Here is a 16,286-nt window from a genome sequence, read left to right on the forward strand (position 1 = left end):
CACGCTGAAAGTCCACGTGGAAGATAAATAGAGAAGACATTAATTGGCATTATGAGATTACATCGCTTCCCTTCCACTGGGCGCTTTTGTTTACGGGGAACTTATTTAGCGAAAATGAGAGGTATTAGTTTCGGTTTGTGAAAATAATGACCCCAACCGAATCGGTTGTCCGAGTGCCAGAGGACCTCCAATTGCTGGAACCGATCGGACATTTCGTCTGACGCGCACTGGGTCTTGGGTTGGGTGTGGGGTTGAGTTTGCCCGCTGTGGTTTGGTGTTGTCTCCACGGGGATGACCGCTTAAGCCACCAAGGGTTTGCCAAAGGCTTCGACATCGGCGCTAGTCGCCGGGTGAAGGATTATGGTTCGGGTCAAAGGAACGAGCCGTTAATTGTAGGAGAAGTAATGTGACGACAGCACCGATATGATGCGTTTCATGAACGATTAGGTTAAGGCCGGAGGAGTACAGTTTGTCTGCCCCGAAGACGATGACAGTTCGCACACGCTCTAGCTGTTTCGTGAGATCCGTTACGATTGGCAGTCGAGAAAGTTTCTTACCGACAGACAGGCACGCAATACACGAGGATCAATGACGGGTCGGTGCTTTTATCTAATGAAAGACATTCTTCGATGAGTTTGGGTTGGTTTGTTTTGTTGCCCCTGCGGGTGAACTTGACGATAAGCGAAAAAGCAATTTCCCGCTCCCGCAATCGGTAGATTGTTTGGAATTAGACACACGCACGGACGCTCGCTGAAGCTTGGAGAAATTAATGCGCAGCTCGGGTTATACATCAAACCCCTTTAAGCGAGATGAAGACGTGTTGAATAGTGCTGTTTGTAACAAAGACCGCTTTATTACCATTTTCATTTGTGTTCACACCGTGTGCTTTGGTGAAGGAAAGCTGTGGAATGGACTACGCTACAACGAATCTTTTGTGTGTCCGATTGTGTAAACCGTTGTAGGAAAAAAGAAGTTCGCGTAACTACTTCTGGCGTGCATTGTTTATTGCACAAAACAGCCGAATGTTGCTGCCACTGACACGTGATACATGCCTGCGAACGGAGCAGTGGATATGACCTCGTAATGAGTGCTTTAGTGTCTTGGAGTTCTCCTTTTCTATCCCTGCCGGAAGTAGCACTGCACAGGCTGCGAAATTATTCCTCTCGAATGCACACCGGGTACTTCCGTTTGCAACCAACAAGAGGTTAGCGTAACTCCATGGAGCACAATGCTGCATTCGTACACACATGTGAAGCAGAATAAAGTACAACTCGGGAAAGCATTGGGATGTGGAGAAAGAAAGCCGAACAAAAACAGCAAGATTCCCAAGCGGTAGCGGTTGTACACTGCTGTGTGGCATGGAATCAAGATTCGCACCTCACTAGCTAGGTTGGAGATTTGGGAGGATAAAGCCACCAAAAGGATCTCGGGTGCAACTGTTCAACTTCCGTCAGACGCCACTAGCTTCTACAGCACACGCGTAACTCTACACGGCATTCCAGGTCTTTTTTTTTCGGTGGCTCGAATTGTGTCGGAAAGACTTGGCCACGGTGAAGACTAGTGCCGCCTGATACACCATCCACAAGAGAGCACATTCTTGTGTTGTGTATACCTACTTCAACCCACATACGCCGTTCATCCTACCTGCGCCGGTCTAGCTCATTCTGGATCCGCATCTGCGCCAGGTAACGGTTAATAGTATCATCGCATCAGCGCATACTCTTACAGTGCAATGCGGATGCTTTCTTTATCTTGAATTGGTTCTCCATCGCCCCACTTGATCCTTGGCTCTCCGTTGCACCAACGGCAGAAAAGGAATATTAAATGACGCTCAAACAACAGCACCAAGAACAGTGTGTTTCTTGAAACGCGTGGTGAAGTTTTCGGCTTCCTCCCACCCCTCCCCCTCCCCACCCACCTTGTAAAGAAAGGTAAAGCCAAAACGGATCTGATTTAGTTTCCGGACGGAGAGGATAATATCGCAAAAGCACAACAGCGCACCGGCACCAGCATCACAACACTTCAGGTGAGCTTTTGTGAAGCATGGCGGGATTGTTTTCCGTGTTTCGGGCGAACAGTGAGCCCGGCACGGCAGCGGAAAGTTCCGGTGCAGGTGGGGTTGTGCAATGTGCAACTTCGTTCCGGAGCAACGGAGATCAAGTTGACAGTCGGATGAAAACAGGTGATAACGGGGTTAAGAGAAAGGAAAGCGAGCGATTTGCAGACAACAAGCGGAATAGTGCGGGCGCAAAATCAAGCCCAGGGTTGGAGTTTCCACAATTCTGCAAAGGGATAACGCACACACACTCACACACAAACACACACACTGCTTGTGCCCCGGTCGAGTCGAATGTACCGAGCGGGGTTTTGCGCCGAGTTTCATTTCAAGCAAAGCAGAAAGTATTTTCTTGTAAACGAACTGGCGCACAATGCATAAACAATGAGCGAGCGAGGGTCGTTAGGTGGTGTGCGGTGGTTGCAAATATTGGTGGTGCAAGAAGCAGCAATACAGCGTTAAATCCCGGGCGAACAAGGAACACGTTCGGCGGGCGAACGGAGAAGGTTGCTCGGTGAGCTCAGAGATGCCAGATAGACGGTGTTGTTGGTTCTCTCGGCTGGTGCAAGGGTTAAGATTTTCGTACCGGTGCAGTACTTGCTACTATGAAGTGGGGGAAACCCCACACAAAGATTGTTTATTAATTTTGTGCTGTGTGTCATGATTGCATAAAAGGCTTAACGGATCGGCACGATCGTTGTCTTAAGATCAATATATGTTCATTAGTGTAAATGGCTTTAGATAGAGACTTCGTTGCATCACGTGCAGGTGATTAAGTGCTTCAAGATTGTTATTAATATTCGTTGTGTGTTTTCTATGGCAAGGGATGTAAATTCTGAGTCTACAATAGCTGGAATAGGCTGCATGATCATTTGACTACTACATACTAGGAAGATATCATGAGACTTTAAGCATTAGGTGGCATAATGATTGCGTATAATTAAACTATCCCTTTTTGAGAGTGAATTCAATTATTTTGCTAAGAGTTGTACAGGATCTTGAAAGATCTTATCTATTCGGAACGTTCTTGTTTGTAATCTAGAACCTCCATGAAATCAATGGCGAAGAAAGATATATTCAACGAAATGATACTTGCCCAAAAATATGTGATCACCTCAAACTTCTTGAACTTTGTTGTGGTTGAGCTTTAACATTGTTAGGATTCTTATGGTTTTTATTTCCTCAACGTTTGAATTTCCATATTTCCGATGCGGATTTATTGGTACATTTCCACAGATTTCAGTACGTACCGGCAGCGCTCGAGCGAAGAATGTCGCATCTAATAAACATCAGCAAGCAAAAGCCATAACTCTAATGAGCAGCCAAAGCAAAGCTCTTCCAAAGCGAGAAGCTACGGCAGTCATCCGCGAATGTTGGTCGTAAAGCTTACTACCAAAAAAAAAAAGAGAAACGAGCAAGAAAAGAGAAAATAAAACGAATAAGAACATCATGCTATCAGTTTACCCGCGCTTACCCATATTAGCTTCCCTGCCTTTGCCATGCACGACAGCATTTTATGAGCGAAGCATTCCGGCGGAAGAATTAGAATGTGCCGCGCGGAATGCTTTATGATTTCACCACCAAGCTGAACGACGAGCAAGACGTAGCGTGTAGCCGTGCAGCAACAACAAAACAACGCAAAGCCCCCAAAAGAAACAACATAATTCCGCGTAGCGTTCTGGCGGTGTGTCAGAGGACGGATTTTGTACGTTCCGGAAATTTGTTCGCCGTTCTGTGTTAGATCAAGCGGTACGGGGCACGTGGGAGTTGGGAAGATGGGAAAAGAAGGTGAACGAAAAAAACAAAAAAACCGTGATGGAAAATGCCAATCATTTTCACTCGAGCGCTTGCCGTCGAGACGCTGCGAGGCAACATTTAGTTAAACATGGCAATAAGCGGGGCACGAGGGCGTCAGGATGTGCTCTTTTCTTGGCCGTGGTTGGCTGCCGCACAAGACGGAAGCAAACGGAAGCACCGGTACCGGACACGGAAGGGGATGGGGCCATGTTCTATTTGAAAAGCTTTAATCACATTACACCTTCAAATCCCGGTACGCATGGCACACGGCGACCCGGGCGCCTGTCACCTTTAAATACTGTGGGGCCGTGCGTTCCGGGAAGTGTTTTTATTTCTGCACCTTTCCTGTTTGGTGAGGGGCTGGGACAAGCGGAACGTCCCGCTTATCCTGTGAAGCGCTGAGTGGCTCAGCGGTACGGTTAGCTCATGGTGTTGCCCAGGGATCATAAGGCATCATGTTATTAGTGTCGTAAAGTTGCGCCGACCGGCTTTCCGGCGCCTTCAAAACGGGTTTCGCCCAGATGGATGGACTGATGGATGCTGGGATGTTTACCTCACTCTACTCTTTCTGGCATAAAAAACCAGTCTCTATTTTTGCAATGTATGAGGCCGGTTGCTAAAGCTCGAAACCGTCCGATTCAATTGAAACTACCTTCAATCTGACAGGTTGCTTCTGGAGTGAGCGGGTTTGCCCGAGGAAGAAGCAGAAGCAAAGGAACATGAGAACCAAGAAGCCCGAAAGAAAAGAAGGTTGTCTGTGAGGTTGCTCGCTGCCAGTCACCTTTTTGCGTGTGTGTGTGTGTCTTTTCTCTGCGTGTGTGTGTGTGTGTTTTAGTCGATCTCTCGCCGGGGAAGCTGATGAAGTCGACGAGCTCTCGTAAAGACAAATCCCTTAAAAGCCCTCTCATACATATGTTTTTACGAGACAGACCGAACATCACGCGTGGCATATACCAGAGTGTTCCAGGGTAACCTTTTCTTAACCCTTATAAAACAGTAGACACCGACGCCGGCAGTAAAGGGAGGTTTCCCCATGCCACGTGAACTACGCAACAGCCGTATCCTTTGGGCGAAACTCTCGGCGACCTTTTGCCCCTTGGACGTTTCAGTGGAACAGAGCCGATGGGGATGGTGGACAGGTTGGGAGACTTGAAAATATCTCCACCTCAAGCCCAAGCTTCCAGGAGGAAGACAGATTGAGATGAGCAACGACGGCGAGGAACTTTCGGTATAAATTTATTAAAAAACAAAAGACGACAGATTCGAAGAAAGTTCAAAGAGGGCTTCGTCCGTTCGGCAATGGCGCGGGAGCGCAGGTTTTCCCCGATTGATGTGGGCCGCTCTAGCTTGCCAGCTTAACGACCGGCTTCCTCAAAATTTGATACATTTTGATTGAAAACCCCACCACTCCCACCACCTCCCCTGGACAAAGTCAGATCAATTTGCGACGATAATTATGACGAAAAGCGACAGCCACCTGTCAATGGGGTAAAAAAGATGGTTCCTCTTCCCCGGTACAGGTGTGTGGGTCATTAGTGGGTTGAGAGGAGTTGATGAGAGGCAGCGAAGGGGAGCAAAATCTCGTCACCTTTTCCTAAGCGGAGCTGTGGGTGTTGAGTTTCGAAGCCCAGTTGCTAGAGTTGTTATAATAATTTTGGGCCCTTTTCGCGTGACCTTCCTGGCAGAGGCAGCAGCATCGTAGAAGCATTCGGTTTCTCTGTCTTTTGTTTGATCATCCGGATCATCCGGCCGGATAAGCCGGGTGCTTACGGGCAGTTGACAGTTGACGTAAAGACGTGAAATGATCCACTCGACGCCTTGGTTGCGCCGTTGAATGCTGGCGCGGTAAACCGCTTTGAAGCCGCATTTTGTAGAATTGTTTTAGCATAATTGAAAACATTTCATCATTCATTTAAGAGCGGGCGAAGCACAATGTTCGCCGTCTGCTACAATTATCTAGTTAATGTTTTGTTGAGGCCGGGCCGGGCCTCAGTGGCTAAAAGTCGCCCCGCTTGCGGCTTTCTCCCTTGCAGTATAAACGATCCCCGTAAATGTTCCCCCCATCAACAGAAGCGTCCAAACAGACCGCGAAACCTTTTTATGTGCGCGGGCGCCTGCCGAGTGGAATCGCTTGAACCGGCACCACGGGCTTTATGGGCAAACTTAATAGAATATGTTTTACGGTCCCTTGCGGCCATAAAGGAATAAAAGCATAATTTACTTGCAATAAAGCGCGCTGCATCACCCTCCCAATTCCTTTTTCGCTCACTCTCGATCGACAGCTTTTCCATGGTACCGGCTGCCGACAGACAGACAACGCGGCACCGTGATTGACATGTTCCCGGTTCGTGCGTGCGCTGGCCGTGCAAAGGGAGAATGTTTTTTCTTTGCATATGCCCAAAATCCCGCACTTCCCGGGGCACGGGCAGGAAATGTGAAAAATGGCCATCCAAGTGATCCACTCTCGCTCTCGAACTTCATTCAATGTTTCGTTTATCGCTCGTTTGAAACTGACACTGCCGGACGGGGGTCCAAATGGGACAACAGTTTTTCGCTTGGTGGAGCCATTTCCTCCCTCTGCCCTGCGAGGGGAAGAGCAGTTATTTTGTGCAGATTGTTGTCGGGGCCCGTTGTCTGTTCCGTCTCTCCGTAAATCTGTAAAGCGCATCCGTTCCTGGGGAGATGTGAAAAAAAAACAGTAAGCTGGAAGGAAAAATCCACCCCGAAAAGAACACGTCCCAGTGTCCGTGAAAGTCATTTATTCAAATTAAATTTCACGTCCACCCAGGTTGAGCATAATTCATATTTATTGTTCAACTTTATGGCCTCTGCTTCGGCGCCTGAGTGTGTGTGTGTGTGTGTATTTGTGGCTTCTTTGGGTTGGCATTTCGGCACGGTGTAGGCTATAAAGTTTGGGACCTAGCAGTGAAAATCGTTGCTCTAGTAACGCTTTGGCCAAGCGTGTTGCTATTGGTTTGATACAGACAAAATGGATTGTGTTTTTTTTTTGTAAAAAAAATTGGCATAATGGTGGAAGCTGGATTAGACAGTGACTGTAAGTGGTTGGTGGGTCCGCCAAAATCCAATAGGTCACGACACTATGATATGGTTATTTTAAAATTCTATTATTTTCTTGCAGGCTTGAAATACTCAATCAGAATCGCAAATGCATCCCATTGGATTCAATGTTCAATAAAATGATTACCACACATTAAAAGATTATCTGATAAAAATGGAAAAAAACAAGGCTACCTCTGCATCAAGTAAAACACCATTCAAGAAGATCATGTGAAATCAGATTGCAGATGAAAAGCAAAAAAAAAGCAGCACATTACATACAGCATATAAATTGAATAAAAAGGCAATCAGTCGCACGAGTACAACCCCTCCACGTCGCTCGTTCGAATGTCGCTGTAATGTTGCAACAGAGTTTTAACTGCGGCACAATTGTCATGTAACGGGAAGAGAGACACATTTGTGTCCACTGCCCACCAGATGATCATTATTTATCTCTTCCCTTTGCTTTGCAGCCTCTCGGGGGGTGTGTTAGTGTGTGCTGATCGGATCCAATGGCGCCAGTTGATATCTGTAATTTTTCGCTCGCTTTCGTGCGCATTGCATTTGCACTGTGTTCGACCAAGGCAAAGGGTTAGAGCGATGAGCTGCGTGAAGCGGGGATGAAATTCATACAATTATTGTTTGAGCACAGTAATTCACCACCGATGGACACACGGGATGCAGATAATGGGGCCGATTGTGTAATGATGCTAGCTGATTATATGTTCGCAACGATCTGAGTGGAGTTTTTTTTGCTGTCTACTTTTCCAGGAGCTTTTTTTCCTCCCCCGGCAACATACACTCCTGCTGGGGGAGTATGTTGAACAAGCGTTGAGATTGTTGTTGCTTTCGTTCATGCTTTTCCAGAGCATGAGGGAGGCAGACGGTATTACACAATAATCGATACAGTATTGCTGATTCGGTATGTTTTCTTTCTTTCCTTCCAGTGTGGAATCTGCGTCTAGGTGAATTATAATCGTTCTATCATCCCGTCTGTGCGTGAGTGAGATTGTGCGTTGGTGGTTTGAAGCAATAAAAACTCACTTAAGAAACAATCGCAATCGATTGAAAATTCAACCAAAGCATCCGGACACCGCGAGTCTATCGATGAGTTGGTAGTAGCTGAAGGGCAAAGGTAAGTAGACACACACAACAACAACAACAAAAACTCACAATCTTTCGGTCTTTGTTCCGGTGGAGATTTGTTTAGCTTAACGAAACCAAAGGGAAGAGGGAGAAATGGGCAGGAGCATGCGAGATCGGAAAAATCCTGCCTGCCGATCTCTGCTTCCTTTCGCATTTAAATAAATAATGAGAAAGGATCAAGAAGGCAATCCAAACAAAGGGAAGTGTAACCCCTTTTTTTAATATCATCCGTCGGAAGGTCTGCCGTTGGACACCTTCAAGAGTGTTTCGATTGCACCCTTTTCTTGCTCTCTCCCTCTCTCACTCTCTCTAGTCTCCTTTAAACTTTTTATTTTCATTTTTCTCCTGTAGCTTGCGGTGAGTGGGGTGCAACACAAAGGAACGATTCCATTCTCAATCCCTTTTTTTCCGATCCCGAGCAGCCAGACCTGTCCGGAGGGTACGCGTGACCAATCTGGGCTTTTGTTTATTGTAGGCCCGGATTTTTGTTTTTTGATTTTTGGTAAACGAAACCGGACTGGCGAAGGTTTTTTTTTATTTTTTGTTATTGCTGTTGCTGTCAACCGGTCGGAAAATCCGGACCCATATTGTCAGAGACCCAACGGGTAAATGGTTCCGTAATGGTAGATCAACGCCCGGAAGAGAGGACATCCTCATTATTGTGTGAGCGTGGGTAAACAGCTCGCGGATCGGGGCACATGAAAGTGAATCCGTTCGGTTTTGCTTTGCCGATTTTGGCATCGAGCAGAATGGCGTAATTCGTCACTTGCTAGGTCGGCAATTGCACAGTAAATGTGACAACGGAATCTTCTGACATGAGAGGAGGCGAGAGAGACAGTTTTTTATGTTGTTGTCTACGGCTACTGCACGAAAGCAACCTGCTAAGGACGGAAATTAGTAGGTAATCAACTGAAGAATGGCAAAATAAGCAAGACTTTGGTTAAATGGAGAGGAAAGGGGGCTCTTGACCCACGGTGCGATCATCTAGTGGAGGGTTTTTTCCATTCCATTTTGTTCGCGACCGAGCTAGCTCGTCCCGATCAGGGTCGAGTCGTATTTAAATGGACCTATTTCAACATAAGTCCCTTGGGACAGGACTTCCGTTTCTTTTCCTGCAGTTTTTTTGTGTGTGCGTTGCTTTTGTGTAAGTAGTCCAAATGCTGGCTGTGCTGTACTATGAGAGGGTGGAGGTATGGTGACATGCCTTGCTTATTTATTTGACCCAACGGAAAATGAGAAACTGGGCCGAGGGTCGACCCAGCGAGTAGCCATATCGGTTGTTCTTATCTTTCTACCAACGAGTACTTCTAGCCGGCTTCCCGGGAGCACTGTTGATCGGACTTCTTTTTTTTCATTTCATTGCAATGCTGTTATTTCCCTTTTCCCTTTTCCGGTTTCGTTCCCTGCAAAGGGCACGGACACGGCTTGAATAATGACATCAAACGAAACATAAAAATTGTCCACTACGGAGCAGACGGTACGCGCCATCCAGGAGCTGGTATGTTGAAGGTGGCTCAGAAATGAATTACACCAGCATGGGGATGTGTAAAACGAGGAGACGGAATGCTGACACAGAAGACGAACGGTGAAGAACCCAACATTAATGGGGTTACCTATCATGCTGGTAGCGGATTGTTAGGAAAATTAGGTTTTGAATCTGGCAGCAGTCGTGTAGTGTAGGCGATGGTGTATTTTTCATTCCCAAGCGGAGGGTGGAAGGGACAAATCACAGTTCATGACACCATTATTAAGATGAACGAAATAAATCCATTTTAGTGCCGAAAAGGTTAACCATAAGGGGAGGAGGGTTGAGGATTAATAAAAAAAGAAGGTTGAGAGTAGGATCCTTCAGCGAAGTTTATTTGAATTGAAAAATTCGTGGAATTGGAATCGTTTCCTCTTAGGTGACAATTTTGCTATAAACCGTTTAGAAGGAAGCATAAGCATGAGATTTATTCAAAATCGGAAGGTTGGTTCAGAAGCTATTTTTTCCATCTATAATATTTTGGTATAGGGCATTACATCTTGTTTGATAAAGATTACTATCTGATTCGATACAGTTTCAAATTGGGTACGCTACCTATAGGAAAACTTCAAAACTGTTCTAAGCAATTTATTGTCACGGGATGATTCAAGTTCTTTCTAAATCGCTTACCCACAATCAACGCAACTCAAAGCTCATGATCACTGCACACAGATCAGCCGGATAATTGGCTTACCAAAAAGAAACAGTCTTATCGAGCAGTACAGTGCGTCCAATCTGCACCACGAAGCGGAAAGAAAAACTCCACCTTCGTTGGAGCTAAGAATCGAAAATCAATGAGCTATTTCATTTTCGTTCTCCATTCCCCGGCTTGTCGAACAAGCCCGATCGCACTCCCGTCTGTTCGGCACACTTTACGTGCAAGCCTTTCTGCCTTTTGCCAGTTCATTGTTAGTACTGTGGAGCGCAAATGACGTGAGGCAAAGCAAGTGCTTCAGCTACGGTGCGAGACGTGTGCAAACCCTTCGAGCGGCTTTGTCGCCGGTCATCCTGGCAGCTCGGCAGTTGGATGGCTCTCACCGGGGGAGCCGGGTCTGCCCCAGAAGGCGAAGACACGAGAAGCGAAAACATTCCTCAAGCGCACATTGCCGGCACACGTTCGGTGGCCATTTCTTCACTTCACTAAAATTCCTCATACAAGCGTCAATCGTCTTCGGAGGAAGATAGTCCTTTTCGAGCAAACAGCTTTCTCCCTCTGTCCGCTGAATGTGCTTGTGGGATGGGTGGAACCATCGCACGATTCCATCCTTTAGTAGCATCGACATAAAAAAGGAAGCACCTTCAGCAAGTGAGCAATTTGTGGATGCCGTTAGGGAAAGTGCGTGTATTGCTTGTTCGTTTGCTGTTGTTTTTTTTTTCGTTCTCCGTTCTCCTCATGCCACATCAAATTGCGAGCCACACCTTTGCCTAGCCTAGGTTGGTACGTTTGCTGGCAAGACACACAAGCGTGGTTGATTCTTTGCCGGTTCGCCGCAGGACTACACTATCACTGTACTCTGTCGGTGAGTCAATCTATGTCTTGGGGTGTTCGGGCGAGGGATGAAGGATCTCTGTCGAAGCAAAATCAACATTCCTGTGTTCGTTTTGGTGGTATGTTTTATTTGCACACCTTAGACACACACACACACTCACGTACGTGGAGAAAATGCTTTGAACGGGAAGACGTTCCCACCAGTCCATCATGGTGTTGGTGTGTTCCCAGTTTCGGAAGGTGCGCTACCGAAGAGTTTCACGATGGTGAGCTGTTTTGTTCCAACCAAACAGTAGTGTGCGGTGAGTTTGATGCTCTGTTTTTGTTTGACTGGAAATGTGGTTGTATTTTTTGTTTTCAGTCTTCAGGCTTCTGAACAAACTCCCTTTTCAAAGCAGCCAACATTCGGTGGTGCTGGTGGTGCTGGTGTTAGAATAAGTAGCATTTCTATCGGATTCCAATTGCATTAGTGGCTGTGGTTTGGGGTAGTTGCAACTACTTTCAACCATTAATTCTCCAATGCAGTGTGTGAGTGACCTTCTGCAGAAGTAGTTTGTCTGGTGCGAAAAAGTGATTTACAAACAACTTTCTCAATCAATTAGCAAAGCATAATTGAGTAGAATGAGAGCTAAATAGGGGTTAATGTTAAAGCAAATGGGCAACTCAGCAATTTCTTCAGCAATGATTGCTGTACACGTTTTCATGGTATTTTCCATATGGAGAAATATTATTTTTTATATTTGGTTACTAGTTCAAGTGTAGGGTTTAACATTGCTTTTCTCTTATCAGTTTAAAGCGGTATTTACTTTTTATTCACCTAAGCCGCTCTGATAATAATTCAAGATGTAAATCTTCTTTGGTGTAAGAAAAAGTTATAATCAAACCGTTTTAACCTCATTTAAATTAAAGAAACATTAATGTCATATTAATTATAGTAAATAGGAGCCATTTATACTAATAATCAACACCGATCGATGAGCTGTTCTTTATAGAGACATAATTACGAAGGTTATTTTTGCATGTCAAGTACTCCAAGAAGCTTTGACGTAGCAAACAATGTTAATTAGCCGGCACTTTGGGCACTGAATTCGAAGCAATTGAAGGAACAAAAAATAATTGTATATACCTAACAGCGATTTCCGGAAATGATCAAAGTTACTGGAGGGGTTTTTCGCCGAGAACGGAATAAACTGAGGGAATCGTAGTACCTTTTACTTGTTTGTTGTATCTTTTGCTTGTTGTAGCTTTAACGCGCACAATGTAATTAACTTGTACTTTCTAAACCGTCCTTTAATCACTACCCAGCCACACAGCTGGTATCTTTTTTCCCACAAAGAAAACTTTCTGTTAGCACATTTGCATTGCAACACGATACTCATTAGTGTGTATCGAACGGTGCGGCTCAGTTCTAAACATCCCACCACTGCAGTCATGCAGGGCTTCGGCGAGTGGGAATTAGAATTGCTGATTAGCTGCCTGTGAATGCGGTGTGTGTGTGTGTTGACTTAGCAGCTTGAAGCTGTTGTACCAACTCGGTGTCGGCGGGATGTTCTTAAAGCAAACCACCAACAAATGCTACTTCGCTCGTATCTTTGTTAGATGTAGATTTAACGGATGCAGAGCCGGAGTGTTTCACCGCCGATTGCTGCAGCTTCAATTTAGAAGACACTCGGGATCAAATGATCGGCCCCATCCCACCTTCTGCACTTGCTGTCCTGCTGGAAACCAGGAAAGGATAAACTGAACGCATAATTAATAAGATTATAGAAAACCGAAGGTAGCGAAACTAAACACGGGCTCGGATATTATTAGGACCGCATGTTAGCGGAAGGGGACGTGTGAAAGAAGGACAAAGGATGAACATGGCCGGTTGACCGGTGTTCAGGCTGTGTTGTTGTAGTGGATTAGAACACACACACAGGGAGAGCGAAGCGGCTTCCGTGTTCTTGGGCACGCTGTGTGTATATCGTACGCCAGCACGTTATGTGTTGCTTTTAATTACCATCGAACGAGGCTATTGATTCGATTAGCGAAATTAGTTAATGCGCTCAGATTACTGCCCTTTACCCTGGACTTTGCGTATGCGTCCAAGCGTATGTGTGTGTTTGTGTCTAGTTCTGTGACCTCTGAGGTGAAGTGAATTAAAGCGGTTAATTATTTGTTGTGTCCGGTAACGTGAAGCGCAGGGAAGTGAAACGCCGGCATGTAATGGGTAAAGAATGAGCTCTTCTTAACGCGTGATGCATGATCTTGGTTGATGTGGTTCACTACAATCAACCATTAATCAGGTTAGCTGCAGCTGTAATTGATGGATATTAAAATTCTGCAGACGACGAAAGCTCCTCGATTCCTTGCAAATGATATTGAATTAGGTAAAATTTGTTCGTTAAAAAGGCTAATTCGAGCATCTTACGCTTATCAACCTGATTCTGATTAATAGCATCCATCTCGACAGAGTGTAATCGAAGCTTATCGATTGTTTAATCAAATTAACGAGCCTGTTCGGGCCCGCACTGTGTCCACGCAGACGCAGCACCAGCGGTCCAGGGTGATTTGTTTCCTATCCTTAGCAATGCACGCAGCACCGTGCCGTTTCATGCGAAGGTGATAAAATTGTATCGCACCTTGCCTCAATTTATCGGCAAAGAGATATCCCCAAAACAAGCCAAAACCACCCGCACACGGCTGGCACAATGGCTGTGCTGGCCATTTTTCCCCCTGGTGCGGCATTATCGGCACCGTACGACACCTAGTTACGTAGTATCTTGCTCTCGGCGCCACATTTCCCCGTAGGCGGCACTGTGCACGAGTGTGGTGAGATTTTCGGGATGCGCCACCGTGTGCCATTGTTCATCGTGCCGTATCGGCCGTTCCGAGGGAAGAGCTCCTCGGTAAGAGTAGCGGGTATCAGGAAGGGATAATAATAAAAATGAAGCTTAGCATCAACAGCCTCCCAAGCACACGTAGTGGCACTACATTATCATCTCAACATCGAGGAGCAGCCGTGCTTTGTTGCTTTGTTGTTGAGGGGGGCCCGAACGGTTTGCTTCAGGTGGGCCGAAGCGGTTTGATTCTTCCGAGGGCGTGTACCGGCGTGTCTGGTACGCGCCACCGTTACACAGTGCTTGACAAGGTGTTAGCAACGGGGCAGAATTATGAAGCGTTCGGCCTACAATAAAGAGAATTTGTTTGGAAGTATGTAACATTTCTCGGATGAAACATCCACCATGAGGCAAAGGCAGAAAATAGTGAACAAGGTGAGCACTATTACGGGCAAGTGGCAAGAGTTTCGCATCTTGCACGCATCACTGTACGCTTACACAACCTTGCGCTGTTGCCCACCGGGTGTGTAGGGCATGCATTGCCTCCGTAGTGCTGGTGCTGTTCATCGTTTAGCCTCTAGAATGCTCATGCTTCGCAACCCATAAAAGAGAAAGAGACCAGAACCGTTTCACAAGGTTGATGTTATTGTTTATTTACGATGCCTATCGTTTGCGGTGTGCAAAATATGAACAGCTACGGCACAAATGTTCATGTTGAAGACAATGTCGAGCACCTGTTTCTGCTCGGCGCCGCCAAACACTCGCACTCATCTCGGTAAATGGCTGTGAATGTGTGTGTTTGTGCGTTCGTAACAAGAGCTTGGCCCACAATGGGTTTGGGCATTGGGACCTAGTTCACTATCATTGACACTATTGCAACGGTGCGCGGCTGTTTGGCAAAGGGGTGGGTGAATCCTGAAAAGGAATAAATGTTGGCTGCCTGTTCCCTAAAGTTCCACCTCCCCCGAAAAGCAGGTTTATTAGAGTGGAAGAGTACATCAGTGCTCGAGCCAACGGTGGTAAGCCTAAAAAACGGAAAGAAAATAAACAGTATAAAATTTTTATGCACCAAATACTATCAAACGTCTAGCGCGCGGTGCACAAATACCGTGCAAGAAGAAATCGCTCGTAATGGTCGTTTCGTAAGCACGATAGGATCTTACCATCCGTACCGGTGGGCTCTAGATGGTCAGGATGGTTCTCTTTCGGGCATTGTTGCCGGTGTATGGTGTAAGGTTACGCCTGCTTCCATGTGTGTGCGCTTGTGTACGGCTGTGTACATCGCAAACATCGCGCGCAAAGCCTGTGCCCGGAACGCGCGTGAGTAAATCCGCTGTAAGAGAATATTATCTGTTAAGTAAGCTAATTTTACGATCATAAATGTGTGTGTGTGTGTGTGTAGGTGTATTTTTACAAGGGATTTTCGTGGCGATGGTGGTCGTTCCGCAACCGCTAAGACGCGGTGCGGACGACAGGGCGACAGCACACACACACACACAGTCGTTTTCGATTTCCTGGGCCACTGCTATCATATGTTATGGTCGCGTATTATGTGAAGCATTGTGTAGGGGGGAAGGGGAGCTTGTGGAGGCAGCTCCTGGCAGGTGGGATTGTGGGTTAGAGCGTGTGCGGTGAACGCTATGTGGCACAGTCGCATTGTGCACGTACTGTTGCGTAAAAAGAAAGCAGGTTTTTTGCCTGGTTCGTTTCGTTTCGCTGCCATGTTGTAAATAGTTTAGAAATAGCTATGTTGAAAAGGGAAACCATTTGGATAACATAGACTCTGAACAGTGTAATAATGTTGGCACAGTTTGAATATTTTACGAAAGAAAATTATATTTGAATCGCTGTGTTTTGTGTTTTGTGTTTTGTTTCATGCATAAAGCTGAATAAATTTATCACTAATTTCGATCAGCTTTCAAATTAAATGCTATATTTAAATCAAACAGTTGATGACTATAAATTGAAAGCTCATCCGAAACATCTCTAATCCCCAATATTCATGAGAAGAATCAAATATTTGTACATTCATAAGTAAATGGGATTTTCTCCTGACAAATTCCTTTGCTGGTTGGGGTTTTGTGAGCTTAGCCAGCGCAATCGTAGCTCAACCAGGAGTTTAACAAATGTCCCTACCTTACCCATAGAAGATGACAAATTCCATACAACGAATCAAAATCGGATCTCGTTGCAATCTCTGCTCTGCTCGGAATGGAATGGATCGCTGTCGTTCGTTTGGCTATGGGTTTACAGTCCCTTCCCTACATTCCACCATCTGCCATCACCTGGTGCGGTGGTCTGCCCATGGGAAAAAGGTGATTCATACCAGTTCCGTTAAGCCAGCCGCTACCGCCCGGTAGACGCCGCACCGTGGGTGTGCTTAGTCGAAACGTA

General features: G+C 46.0%; 1 protein-coding gene across 3 annotated transcripts in view; it reads left to right on the top strand.

Moving 5' to 3' along the window:
- LOC120894684 overlaps positions 1–16,286 on the top strand; it is a 178,282-nt gene that overhangs the window by 89,326 nt on the left and 72,670 nt on the right. For all 3 annotated transcript variants that reach the window (XM_040297425.1, XM_040297427.1, XM_040297426.1), the window contains exon 3: positions 7,858–8,045. The gene's annotated coding sequence lies outside the window, so the exon portion shown is untranslated. The remainder of the gene's footprint in view (positions 1–7,857; positions 8,046–16,286) is intronic.

Source organism: Anopheles arabiensis, chromosome 2 (genome assembly GCF_016920715.1).
Source record: "Anopheles arabiensis isolate DONGOLA chromosome 2, AaraD3, whole genome shotgun sequence".
Taxonomy (NCBI): domain Eukaryota; kingdom Metazoa; phylum Arthropoda; class Insecta; order Diptera; family Culicidae; genus Anopheles; species Anopheles arabiensis.